The sequence below is a fragment of the Macaca thibetana genome, chromosome 1 (assembly GCF_024542745.1).
Source record: "Macaca thibetana thibetana isolate TM-01 chromosome 1, ASM2454274v1, whole genome shotgun sequence".
In the NCBI taxonomy this organism is placed as follows: domain Eukaryota; kingdom Metazoa; phylum Chordata; class Mammalia; order Primates; family Cercopithecidae; genus Macaca; species Macaca thibetana.
In genome coordinates, this window is record NC_065578.1 from 91252809 (window position 1) to 91267079 (window position 14271).

General features: G+C 44.3%; 1 protein-coding gene across 2 annotated transcripts in view; it reads right to left on the minus strand.

Moving 5' to 3' along the window:
- The window catches only part of TGFBR3 (transforming growth factor beta receptor 3), a 207236-nt gene extending 198636 nt beyond the window's left edge, over nt 1-8600 (minus strand). Inside the window, exon 1 of one of the 2 annotated variants that reach the window (XM_050777229.1) lies at nt 8199-8600. The gene's annotated coding sequence lies outside the window, so the exon portion shown is untranslated. The remainder of the gene's footprint in view (nt 1-8198) is intronic. The other variant, XM_050777302.1, reaches the window with a different exon arrangement.
- Nucleotides 8601-14271: the final 5671 nt, after the last annotated feature.

Consider the following 14271-nt stretch of genomic DNA (forward strand, 5'->3'; position numbering starts at 1 on the left):
CCCCTAGCTCCTGTGTCAAAAAAAATGATACATCCAATGGCTGTACAGCTATTGTAATGAATAATGAGTATGACAGCTTAAAATCTCAAAGACAAGTGTCTTTACAAAATGGGTTGTTGGCCTAAGTGTTTTTTTTCAGGATTCAGATGATTTATCACGAATACATACCAAGTAACAATCTCTCTAAGGTCTCGAAAATAAGAAAATGAATAGGAATGTCTATTCAGAAAGGTTTTGGCAAAAAGATAGACCAGCAATAGGAAACATGCCCATTTAGATCAGAAACTTCTCCCACACACATAGGGAAGACCTTATACTGCAATGATGCAAAATGTATGTAATGAGTCAATGGTGCTTTCCCTCAAAGTTAAATTTAATTTGCCAGCCAACTGCACAAAATCTAAATTAACAAAATGAGATACTTATTCTTTATGGGGAGTCAGAAGAGTTTTGTTTTAAAGAAAAAACCATAAAAGAGATAACTCACAGTAACACAGTGAGTATCTTACAAAAGTACTCAGGGTACCACATGAACACAAGGCTTTGTGATTAGAATCTAAGTTTTTCACCTCAAATAACCTTCCAAGAAAGAAAAGGAAAAAAAAAAGCCACATTATGCTCCAGCAATTATCACACAGTTAGTTAATTATAAAATGAAATTTCCAAATAGTCTCCAGAGTATTTTTGCATCCAAGGACCAATATCACACTGTCAAAACAATAAATCACTAAAAATGCTAACAAAACGAATACTCCCAAAAGGGACCCTTTTCACTTGCCAGATGGATTTAAGTATTCGTCAAGTTTCCATTAGCAAAATAGTATGATACAAATTTAAAAAGAAATCCGGAGTCCTACTAGACCCTCCACCTGGCCCATGTGATGTTCTCACCTATGAAAGGTAGTGAGTCATGCCTGTGAAACTGCAGACCTTCGCCCAAGGCAATCTGATCCACAGGAAAGCTCAAGGACTAGTATCTGTAAAGACTGTTTTCTAAAGATCATTTTTCAAGGACTAATCAACTTAAATGTGTTTTTACAAATGATCCATCAGCAATTTTACACAAAAAACCTGACCTTCGGCATATACCAGAGAAATGAATTATATGCCTGGAAGGACAGAAAAGCAGGTGTTTCATCCTCCTGCAAACAGCACCCAACTCCAAAGGCCCCTTTCACCAAGAGTCCAATGTCCAGAGAGTATACGCTTCTTTATAACCATTTTTTTAAGTAACGATAGAGCTAACATTTCAGACTTAATTCTAAATTATTATCTTGGCAACAGTGTAACATTAAAGTCGGCTTGTGGGCGTGGTGGCTCACACCTGTAAACCCTGCACCTTGGGAGGTCGAGGCAGGGCAGATCACTTGAGGCCAGAAGTTTGAGACCAGCCTGGACATCATGGCAAAACCCTGTCTCTACTAAAAATACAAAAATTAGCCAGAGGGGTGGCCCCCGCCTGTAATCCCAGTTACTTGGGAGGCTGAGGCACAATAATCGCTTGAACACAGGAAGCAGAGCTTGCAGTGAGCCAAGATCACACCACTGCGCTCCAGCCTCAGCGACAGAGCAAGACTCTGTCAAAAAAAAAAAAAAAAAAAAAACCATTAAAATCTAAGTCTAAAAATCAACTTTGCCAGGCTCTACATATAACTAAATCCTCTTCCCAGGCTGGAAGAAGATTTCAACATAACAGAAACACCAGCACAAAAACCAGACATTAAGCTCCCTGTCCTGCCCCCCTCCACACCAAAAAAATTATCTTCAGCAGGGCACATTAGGATGGCCTGAAGGCATCATTCTGGGGCTCTTGTTCCAGACCTTCTGCTTTAAATATGGTCTCTATCCCTCATAAGCAGTTGTCAGCCTATTAAGTCTTCATCTTTGGCCTGAAAAACTGAAGAATAAAAAATGAAGAATAAGTTCCAAATGAGAGTAGCTTCATGCAGAATTTATATTAATGTTGTTTCAAAAACACATTTTGGTTGAGAGAGCAAGACATCAAAATCATTATTCAAGAGGGGAGGAAGAATGCTTGGAAATTTGTGCTGATTCTTAAGCAAGGACTTTGCAAGCAGAGAAAATAAAGCTCAATGTCAGTTAACAAACAAATGTACTATTTCAAAAGATATAAAATAAGAAATCTAGAAATGGACAGAGCCCAGGAAATGAACCCAGATCCTTCTTGTAAGTCCCTTCCAAGCTGTGTTGATTTATTTCAGCTTGACTAGAAACTGAACAAATTAGCAACAGCTTGTGTTTTATGAAATGCTGCAAAGAAACAATGCTATCATTCCAAGTGTTACTCTGAAGATGTAGAACCACAGAAATTACTGCTATGGCTGTTGGTACACTTAATTTTCTTCCTACAGAAATGCCCTCACTCAATCTGCTGAAGGCTCACTGTTATGTGTTAAAGGTTAGCTTTTCATATAACCTAGATTCACTGTTAAATTCCAAATTGTTTATATTCCTAGTGGCAATACAAGATTGCTTTTACATTAAAGGTCCCTAAAAACATTTATCTAACTCAAGTTATGCAAATTTCAAAAAAGTTAACATTTTTAAAATTTACAATTGTTTTAAATAAGTTTAAAAATATAAGAAAAATGCTCCAGTAGACTGATGGAAATGGCAATAAAATCACTTTTAAATAACTGTTAAGACTGAGGCCGGGCGCGGTGGCTCAAGCCTGTAATCCCAGCACTTTGGGAGGCCGAGACGGGTGGATCACGAGGTCAGGAGATCGAGACCATCCTGGCGAACACGGTGAAACCCCGTCTCTACTAAAAAATACAAAAAACTAGCCGGGCGAGATGGCGGGCGCCTGTAGTCCCAGTTACTTGGGAGGCTGAGGCAGGAGAATGGCGTAAACCTGGGAGGCGGAGCTTGCAGTGAGCTGAGATCCGGCCACTGCACTCCAGCCCGGGCGACAGAGCGAGACTCCGTCTCAAAAAAAAAAAAAAAAAAAAAAAAAAAAAGACTGAAAAAGAAGACTGTCCTTTAGTAGCTAATAAATCTGACAGCCAGGAGCAGTGGCTCATGCCTGTAATCCCAACAATTTGAGAAGATGAGGCAGGAGGATCACTTGAGCCCAGGAGTTCGAGACCAGCCTGGGCAACACAGTGAGACTCTGTCTCAAAATATACATATATAAAATATATTATACATATTTTTAGATTATATATTAGATTTTATATATGTAAGATTTTACATATATTTATATATTTTTTTATATGAATAAGTATATAAATAAAAATAAAAAATAAATCTGACAATTACAGTTTTTAACCAACAGCAATGAAAGCACCACAAAAAATACATTTCAAAATGAATTATCAAGAACAGGGGTAATTCAAAATGACCACAGAGCAGAATCATCCAGGCAAAATATTTCAGCAAAGTTACTACTTACACAGCCACTGTCTAAGCTCTAACTGTTCTGTCTGTTAATCTTAAAATGTAAAGTCAGGTCCTTTCACAGATTTTTGAACCCAGGAAATTGGTCATCACTTATATACTAAAGAAGTCAGCAGTGATCACCTTCTTAAAACTCAAAGGACAGTTGAGTTCCCTGGGCTCTTAGGCTCCGATTCTGCCCTCAGAAAAACAAGCACTCACCTGACTTTCACAAGTCACAACCAAGTTTGCATGCAAGAGAGAAAAATTAATTCCTCTGAGTCTTAAAAAGAAGGGAAAAAAGAAAAAAAAAAAGAATGGAGCAACACTTTCCTTCAAGCAAACGAAAGGCTTTCTGTAAGAAACCCCTAAGCAACCTGAAGGCATTTTGGCCCCCCCCCGCTGTCAGAGCACTGAATAAGGACAATTAATTTGCCAAGCTCCAAGACCAGGAACCATAAGCCTAGTAGGGAGTAGGAGGTTATAAGTGTTTGTTGAATTACTTGAGTAAACTAGAGCAAAGCATAGAAGACTAAATGAGATCCTAAATAAATGCTACTCTGTAGTGTAAGTGCAATGCTAAGATTTAAAAAGAAGGGACTAGACTAATTTTGAAAGTTATTTTAAAATAGGATCCATGAGACCCTAACGTGGTAAATGTAATAAAGGTAAATCAATACTACATAATACGGGGCCGGGCACAGTGGCTCACACCTATAATCCCAGCACTTTGGGAGGCCGGGGCGGGTGGATCATGAGGTCAGGAAATCAAGACCATCCTGGCTAACACGGTGAAACCCCATCTCTACTAAAAATACAAGAAATGAGCTGGGCGTGGTGGCAGGTGCCTGTAGTCCCAGCTACTCGAGAGGCTGAGGCAGGAGAATGGCGTGAACCCAGGAGGCAGAGGTTGCAGTGAGCCAAGATTGCTCCATTGCACTCCAGCCTGGGTGACACAGTGAGACTCTGTCTCAAAAAAAAAAAAAAAAAAAACCTACATAATACGCAAGAAACAAGAAAGGAAACTGGCCTACAAAACTACAGACAAAACTTAAAAACCTTTTTTTTTTTTTTTTGAGACAGAGCCTCGCTGTCTCCCAGGCTGGAATGCAGTGGCACGATCTCAGCTCACTGAAACCGCCACCTCCTGGGCTCAAGGGATCCTCCCACCTCAGCCTCTGGAGTAGCTGGGATTACAGGTGTGCACCACCACACTCGGCAAATTTTGTATTTTCTGTAGAGACTGGGTTTCGCCATGTTGGCCAGGCTGGTCTCAAACTCCTGACCTCAAGTGATCCACCTGCCTCGGCCTCCCAACATGCTGGGATTACAGGCATGAGTCACCGCACTCAGCCAAAAACTTTTTTTAAAGTCAAGTTTGATTTTCCAAGCATATTTATTCTTATTGTTTATATTTACAGGTATGAGTATTCATAGACACATCACACCTATACTAGTATCAAATATGATACATCTGAACTATTACTATACTTGAACATTAACATAAGCCTCTGAGGAATGCACAGCAATAGAACTGCTGTTATTTAGGATTACTGATCCCCTATTGTCTTGCACTTAGAAGATGTTAATGAAAGATGATGACAGGATTGTGAACACACCAACCTCCCTGAGAACAAATTCATTATATCCAGTTTTCTACAAAAGACAAATGAGGATCATTACAAAGCATTCACAACAAATTCCTCTGGATTTCCAGTTCTACTAGATAAGTTGAAATATTATTCAAACTACACAAAATTAGTTTACATTCAAACTTCACTTTTTAAAGAGATGGGGTCTCACTATATTGCCCAGGCTGGTCTCGAACTCCTTGGCTCAAGTGATCCTCCTACCTCAGCCTCCCAAAGTGTTGGAATTACAGGTGTGAGCCACTGTGCCTGGCCTAAATACCATTTACGGAAACAAATTGAAAAAAAACTGTATGTGTGTTTATTATCTGTCCAGCCACCATGGCGTTCTTGACATATATTCAACACACAGGCCCTGTCCTCAAGGTCATTCTTAATCAGTTCAAATTAAATCTAGTCCTCCATTATAAACTCCAAAAGCAACTTGGTTATTTTGCTAGATATTTTGCCCTCCCTTTTCAAAATATATGTTTAATACTCTAAAAACGGGTTTATGCGCCTTACAGATATCAACAGTGTGTTATGCTCCCCCTATTGACTAATATTCAAAATAACAATGAACTCCCCAGGGGTTGCCTTTGAAGTGCTGGGGTTCAAAAGTATGTTGGTGATTTTTTATATTTAAAAACATGAGCTGAATCAACAGTTGTTAGGCAAAGCTGCCATGTAACGGTCAGATTCCATCAAAACAGGAAAAATTAAAGTTGACAAATGACAAACCGAAGGGCCAAAAAAAAAAAAAAAAGCTTAAGCCTTGAAACACTAAACAATGCAGAAATAAAGCCAAAAGCAAAGAACAGCAAGAAACAGAGCAACATCCTTTAACTGACACAATGGCATGAAATCAATTTCATGTTAATAGCCCTTAAGGGGGTAAGAATTATTTCCCTGCCTCCTGTGCCAACCCCAAGCTGTTTCCTAAGGAAGCCAAGTAATGGTGATCAACAATGTCTGGAGAATTAATAAAAGAAATTAAGAATAAAAATCCATGTTGGCCAGGCGTGGTGGCTGACGCCTGTAATCCCAGCACTTTGGGAGGCCAAGGTGGGTGGATCACGAGGTCAAGAGATCGAGACCATCCTGGCCAACATGGTGAAACGCCATCTCTACTAAAAATACAAAAGTTGGCCGGGCGCGGTGGCTCAAGCCTGTAATCCCAGCACTTTGGGAGGCCGAGACGGGCGGATCACGAGGTCAGGAGATCGAGACCATCCTGGCTAACACAATGAAACCCCATCTCCACTAAAAATACAAAAAAATTAGCCGGGCGTGGTGGCGGCGCCTGTAGTCCCAGCTACTCGGGAGGCTGAGGCAGGAGAATGGCGGGAACCCGGGAGGCGGAGCTTGCAGTGAGCCGAGATCGCGCCACTGCACTCCAGCCTGGGCGACAGAGCGAGACTCCGCCTAAAAAAAAAAAAAAAAAAAATACAAAAGTTAGCCAGGCGTGGTAGTGCGCGCCTGCAGTCCCAGCTACTCGAGAGGCAGAGCCAGAAAAATCTCTTGAACCCGGGAGGTGGAGGTTGCAGTAAGCCGAGATCGCACCACTGCACTGCAGCCTGGGGACAGAGCGAGACTCTGTCACACACACACACACAAAATCCATGTTAATTAATATAAGTCAGAGTTCTATTTATAATTATTTGGGGCCAGTGTTAGAGGAACTTTAATTCAGCACCCTCATAAGTATGTAAAATCACCTAAATTCATCACAGATACCTTATGTGTGTTTCAAGAGATATGCGTTCAGCTCAAATAGAAAGCTGAAAGATGGGAGAAGATGCATGGGGCTATGCACACAAATCTATGTACACACAAATCGGCCTGCACTTCCCGCTCTCGAGGGAGAAAGCTAGCTTTGGAGTCAGAACTAACAGAAAATTGTGTATGATCTTGGACAAGTAACTTAACCTCTAGTGTCTTATCTGTAAAATAAGGTTATTAATAGTGCTTTTCCCACAGAGATGCTGTGAGGATTAAGTGCACACAGTATGGGCTTACTAAACGTTAGCTGCTATTATCATCCAAAAGAAACAACTGAGTTCACACTGAAATCACTGTTTGCAGTCTGAGTACCATTTAGGAAGAAGAAATGGTCTTGACGTGTTTTTACTACCTGTGGAGACTTCTCCCAAACCGCTCACTTCTTCGGAAGGACGTAAAACTCAGAATACGCCCGGTTCCCCAGCACAGCCTGTCACTCCTACTATCCTCTGCCCTCGCCGCTCCTATCCTGCCACCGCAGGGCTAACGGCAAGCAGCGCTAACCTCCGTGCAGTGCTTAATTACTCTGTGCCAGGCACTGTTGTAGCACCTTACACACATTAAATCATTCGATGCTCACAGCAACTTTACGGGGCAAGTACTACTATCCCCACTTCACAGCTAGGGAAATTGAACGGTTTTCTTCTTCCAGCTTTTTGTGAGGACACCAAATCCACTAAGTTCTACTTTGCCAAGGTAATTCATGCTTGACACGTCCGCTCTTGACACTATGCGATTCTGCAAAGCGGGGCAAATGCCCTAATAAGATCAAGTCTGCAAGCAGATTCTTCTAGCGACAGTCCAAGATTTCCAAGTTTATCCTAACCAAATGAATACAGAAGAGAGCCTTCAAAATAAACCGGGGCGCATTCTCTGCGTGGGGGGGCCGAGTTGCAGCTTGCGGCGCAGCCCGCAAGGCACCCTGAGGGCGCGGTCCGCGGGGAACGCAAACCGCGTCCGTGCACTAGTCGGGAGCCACAGCCTGGGCCACGGCAATTGACTGCGAACCCACAACAAACCATTCCCACCGACGCTGTCACGCGTCCGGAGGGAAGTGGCCGCCGCGCCCCGCAGGGGTCACAAGGACCCGCGGAGAGGAAGAGTGAGGGCGGGCGTGGAGAATTCCTCCCCAGCACTGCGCATCGTCCGGTGCACTGCCTGCCCGTGCGGCCGCTCCCCACGCACCGCTGGCCACCGGTGCCCGCTCCCCGGAGCGTAAACACTCCCCCACCAGCGCCGCCCTCCCAAGCGCGGAGGTCCCAGAAGCTGGAGCGACCCTGGCCGGGAAGTAGGCACTGGCAGCCCGCGCCGCGCGGACGGGCACCGCGCAGCCTGCAGACCCCACAGCCCGGGCGGGCTGCAGCGCCGCGGGGCTGGGCCGGCACGTACCTCAGAGGCGGTGTGTCCAGCGGAGATCCACCCGCGGCAAGTTGGAGGAAAGCGGCGGAAAGTTTCCCCGCCCAGCGCTCGGCGGCGGCGAGCTCGGGCAGCTGCTGCGCCGCGGCACAACTACGCCATCCGGACCCGCTGGGGACTCTCACCTCCTGCAGGGAGCTCCGGGAATCGCGCAGGGAAAGTGGCCGGGGCGCGAGAGCCGCCGACTGCCCTCCTTCACTCACTGGGAAGAGGAAAGTGCCGCTCGGCGTCCCCGAAACCCTCGATTACCCCCATCAGGCCGACCCGGCGCACTCGCCCTCCCTCGCACACACGCGGGCGGGGACGGGCAGGACGCCACAGCAATCAGCGCGCGGGGGGAAGGGCGCTCCTCCGCCGGCCCCACCGGGGGCTCTCGGCCGCCCAGAAACTCCTCCTCCCGCCTCCCGCCTCCTTTCTCCTCCCCCTTTGCCTCCGCGGCTGATGGATGAGCCCCGAGTGCTGCTCGAGCCTGTGTTTCCCTTCGGGCCGAGGAGGCAGAGAGAGAAGGGGCTAGGGGCGCGGCCGGGCTCAGCGCGCCCGGGTTGGGGCGGCCCCTGTCCTGGGGGAACCGCGGGGGAGATGCGGACGCGAGCTGCTGGGACTCGCTCCCTCAAACGAGGTCCTTCGAACTTTCCAGGACTCCCTGGAAGAGTTGGGTTTTCATTTGGTTCCTTGGTCTTTATATAAAAGTTATGAAACCTCAGATAATCTGATCACAGCCTCTTGCCCTCTCCCCAGCACAGCTCCCCCATGCACACATTCATTCTGTCCCTGTGTTTTTTCCCAACCTCCGGTCCTGCTTGTTGTCACGCTCTGATGCTGGGCGCCGGCGGAGTCTTGCCTCTTCCTCTCTAGCAACTAAGACTGCATTACCTAGTCGTTCCCCTGCTAGCTAAATAAATTAATACGAATAATGGAGCCAGGTCAGCATTACCGGCGTTACCCGGTGGTAGGCGGGACATGAACTACAGTCTCGGCGGGGCAACGTCCTAAGCACCTGTGCCTGTGAAGTACACGCTGCAGAAGCTGAATACAGGCATCAGAACACCACTTTGATACTCTTGCTTACACTCAGTTTTTCCTATTAAAAAGTATACTTAAGTAACAGTACCTTGTTTTACAAACAGGCAGGTTAAATGACCGTGGACTGACAGGTTTCAAAGACCAGACTTCCAGTCCTGAGTACTGTGCGACTTTCCATAAATGGCTGACGGCTAATAGTTGTCAAGGCTCAGTTCAAATGATGGGCTTGGCCTAGTTCTTCCAGTTCTAAAGGGCTATGGACCTATGCCTTTTTTTTTTTTTTTAATTAATTAATTAATTAATTTTTTGAGATGGTATTGCCCAGGCTGGAGTGCAGTGGCACAAACTCAATCTCAGCTCACTGCAACCTCTGCCTCCCAAGCTCAAGTGATTCTCCCACCTCAGCCTCCTGAGTAGCTGGGATTAGTGACAAATGCCACCACATCCAGCTAATTTTTTGTAGAGATGGAGGGGGTTGGCAGGGCGGAGGGGGGCGAGGGGAGTCTCACTTTGTTGCCCAGGCTGGTCTCAAACTCCTGAACTCAAGAGATTGCCCTGCCTTGGCCTCCCAAAGTGCTGGAATTAGAGGCGTTAGCCGCTGCACCTGGCTCAGTCTTAGGCTTTTAATATGTTGGAGAGTAGAATGAGGAGGCTTCTTATGACATGTTATTTGGAAAGTTATTGAGAGAACAGGAAATATTTCTCGTCCTCTTCCTCTTTTACCTATAGGTAGAGAATCCACCCAATTGCAGAATTGGAGATTCATTCACAAAGGTCAAATGTCATCAGTCACCTGAATTACTGCAAAAATCTCCTCAATGAACCATTTTTTTCCTTACCAGTATTCACTGAGCAGTGACTGTGGAAGAGCCCTGAGTCAGGCATTGGGAATACAAGTAGGCATAATATTCTGAAGGAATAAACAGGCCAGATGGAGCTAGCCTCTGCTTTTATAAAGTCTCTCTAAGTTTAAGGCCTTAAGATTTCTCCTAGACTCAAATTAAACAGTATTTGATATGGTTTGGCTGTGTCCCCACCCAAATCTGATCTTGAATTAAGTCCCACAATCCCCATGTGTCCCAGGAGGAACCCAGTGGGAGGTAATTGAATCATGGGGATGAGTTTTTCCTGTGCTGTTCTCGTGATAGTGAATAAGTCTCACGAGATCTGATGGCTTTAAAAATAGGAGTCTCCGTGTACCAGCTCTCCCTTTGCCTGCTGCCATCCACGTAATATGTGACTTGCTCCTCTTTACCTTCTGCCATGATTGTGAGGCCTCCCCAGCCATGTGGAACTGTAAGTCCAATAAACCTCTTTCTTTTGTAAATTGCCCAGTCTCGGGTATGTCTTTATCAGCAGCATGAAAACAGACTAATACAGTATTTATGCCTTGTTATCAAGTTTTAGTTTCAAGTACAGATGAGAACACTTGAACTAGATGTGAATATTTAATTCCACATTTAAATGTACTGGCCAGGCGAGGTGGTTCATGCCTATAATCTCAGCAATTTGGGAAGCCCAGGTAGGTGGATCACTTGAGGTCAGGAGTTCCAGACCAGCCTGACCAACATGGTGAAACCCCATCTCAACTAAAATACAAAAATTAGCCGGGCATGGTGGCGGGCACCTGTAATCCCAGCTACTCAGGAGGCTGAGGCAAAAGAATTGTTTGAACCCAGGAGGCAGAGGTTGCAGTGAGCTGAGATGGTGCCATTGCGCTACAGCCTGGACAAGAGCAACACTCTGTCTCAAAAAAATTAAATTAAATGTATCAATCATGTTGAGGCTTTCTAAATAAAACAGCATGGTAGATAATTTAGGAGTGTCTTGTCTTTTAAGAGTGATGAAGCAACTGTTCCCCATAGAGCCAGATTCACAACAGTAGCCATCAACATCTGAGCCAGCCTGGGTACTAAATTCTTGTTTGTTTGTTGTTGTTTTGAGACAGAGTCTCAAAAAAGAGCCTGCCACCCAGGCTGGAGTGCAGTGGCGCGGTCTCAGCTCACTGCAACCTCTGCCTCCCAGGTTCAAGCGATTCTCCTGCCTCAGCCTCCCGAGTAGCTGGGATGACAGGCACCCACCACCATGCCTGGCTAACTTTTGTATTTTTAGTAGAAACAGGGTTTCATATCATGTTGGCCAGGCTGCTCTCAATTCCTGACCTCAAGTGATCCACCCACCTTGGCCTCCCAAAGTGCTGATATTACAGGCATGAGCCACCACACCTGGCCATGGGTACTAAATTCTATACATATAAACATATTTACTTCTTACAGCCCTCTAAGAATATGTGTAAATGAGGCCTATATACACATCTCTATACAAACTGAGATCTTATCCACGATTCGATCCCACATCCACTGACCTCAAAACCTAAGTACTTAACCACCAGGTTCTTCTACCTGTCATCAGAAGCTTTATAGACTGGCAAAATAAAAGGGCTCAAGTGATCCAGAGACTGTACTTGGCCTTTGAAGTGAACTTAAAACAAAAGAGACCAGGCTGGTCTTGAGCTCTGTGATCCGCCTGCCTCGGCCTCCCAAAGTGTTGGGATTACAAGGTGTGAATCACTGAGCCTGGTCTCTTTTTTAGTTCACTTCAAGGCCAAGTACAGTGGCTCATGCCTGTAATCCCAGTACTTGGGAGGCCGAGGTGAATCACTTGAACCCGGGAGTTCGAGACCAGCCTAGGCAATGTGGTGAAACCCAGTCTCTACAAAAATTAGCCAGGCGTGGTAGTATGTGCCCGTAGTCCCAGCTACTTGGGAGGCTGAGGTGGGAGGATCACTTCAGCCCAGTAGGTCGAGGCTGCAATGAGCCGTGATCGTGCCACTGTACTCCAGCCTGGGCAACAGAACCGAGATCTGTCTCAAAGAAAAAAAAAAAAAAAAAAAAAAAAAAAAAACTCGATTCTTTAAAACTTTCAAAATATAAAAATGAAAGTTTGTTTAGAAGAACTACTACCCCACCACCACCACATAAAAATAGATTCCTTTCACTAATTTAAAGTTTGTCTAATACAGCCAACAGCTTGAAGGCAATTGCACAACTACTCTTAAGAATGTGTGACAGAACATGAACCAAATGTTCCAAAATTATTGTGACAGGATGCTGATCTACAAACTACAGCATCTGCCCTTATTTTCTGCTCTGTTAACCTATTATCATAGACAGATTTACTACTTTATTTTTCAAATTCGCTCATAAAGACCCAGTTCATACTCGTTGGTGTTTTATTTCATCATAACCTAACCTAAGGCCATAATTTAAAGCCACATTTTCTGTATCTATCTACAAGATTAGAATTTGGTTTTTGTTGATAAAATTGCAGCTGGCAAATTTCAATTAATGAGAAAAAATACAATCAGATGAACCTGTATGCAGAGTCCAAAGCAGGCACTGGCTTCAGACCTGGGGAATTCCACAGAGATTCTGGACATAAAAATCCAACGCTAATTTTCTCACAGTAACCACAAGTTCCTGCAAACTCACCATTTCCTGAGACTGTGCAGGAGCCCCCAGTGGAGGTTTCCACAATACACCTTCAATTTCCCCCTCAGCAGGGATTCTGATGAAGCAGGAAACCTCATACCATTTCAAAGTGACAGAAACGCTCCCCCCCCCCCCCCCCCGCCGAGATCCCTGTGGTCTTAGCTCCATAGGGGATGTGGCAGGACCTTGCTCTCCCAGCAGCAAGGCTGGGATTCCAGAAGGAAAACTCCATCCTCAGCCCCACCTCCACAACACTCTACAGAGAACTAGCCCCACCTCTTTTGTTTATGTTTTCTGTTTACTGGGTTTTGATCTAGAGAAGAGAAAAAAAGAATCATGAATTATGTAATGTTATTTTGTGCTCAGGGGGACAAAAAAAGACAAGGCGTACCCGGGACATATATTAATATCTGTAAATGTTTTGAATCTCAGCCCAAAACTAAAGTGTGCCAGAAACATAACTTTCTTATTTTCTAAAACTGAACTGAAGTTGCGTTGTGAGTCCCTTAATCAACTGAGGGTCTCCCTGAACCCTCTCTGTTCAGGGTTATATCTTGAGCATTGAACAGAAATGAGTGAGGGCACCATCTCATCCTTGGATCATCATCTTATCTGTGCTTGACTGTTTAGTAATGAACATGTATCATTTTTACTAAGAGCCATGAGATGGTTATTCCGGTGATTTCAGAGTTTACTTGAAAGTAATACCAGTTTAGAGCTGAAAGAACTATATATGTGCATTACTATTCATTTTGAGTTGCATCTGTGTGGTATTTCATGCAAAAAGTTCACAATACTTGCAAATATTAACCAAAGTAGCTTCAGGAAAATGCTATATTCCTAAAGCCAATTGATCAATCATTTCCTTCGTAGTGCCCCTTGATATTCAGTTAACACATTAAACAACCTCATTGACTTCATTTCAACAAGTAGCAGAAATGCTGAAAGTCTAGCTCTAAAAATATCTAAATTTTAAAATTATTGCTGTTATTATTGGCTCTCTGTTATTATTATCCTTTATTGAGCACTTACTCTGTGGAAGGCCATGTTGTAAGTTTGGCTTTATAAAATGTATTTTCTAACATATTTTGAAAATGGGCATATCCACATATTTGTCATAAAATTACCTGCTGTAACATTTATTTTCTTTTAACATGTTGTCTAAGGAGAAGGAAGAGTTTCTTAACTTGTAACTTTTTTTTTTGAGACAGAGTCTTGCTCTGTCGCCAGGCTACAGTATAGTGGTGTGATCTTGGCTCACTGCAACCTCCACCTCCCGAGTTCAAGCAATTCTTGTGCCTCAGCTCTGAAGTAGCTGGGATTACAGCACACACCACCATGCCCAGTTAATTGTGTATTTTCTGTAGAGCAGGATTTCACCATGTTGTCCAGGCTGGTCTTGAACTCCTGACTTCAAGTGATCTGCCCATCTCAGCCTCAAAGTGCTGGGATTACAGGTGTGAGCCACTGTGCCTGGCCCAACTTGTAATACATTCTTTAAGATTCAGGAATGAGTTAAACAGAAATATGTT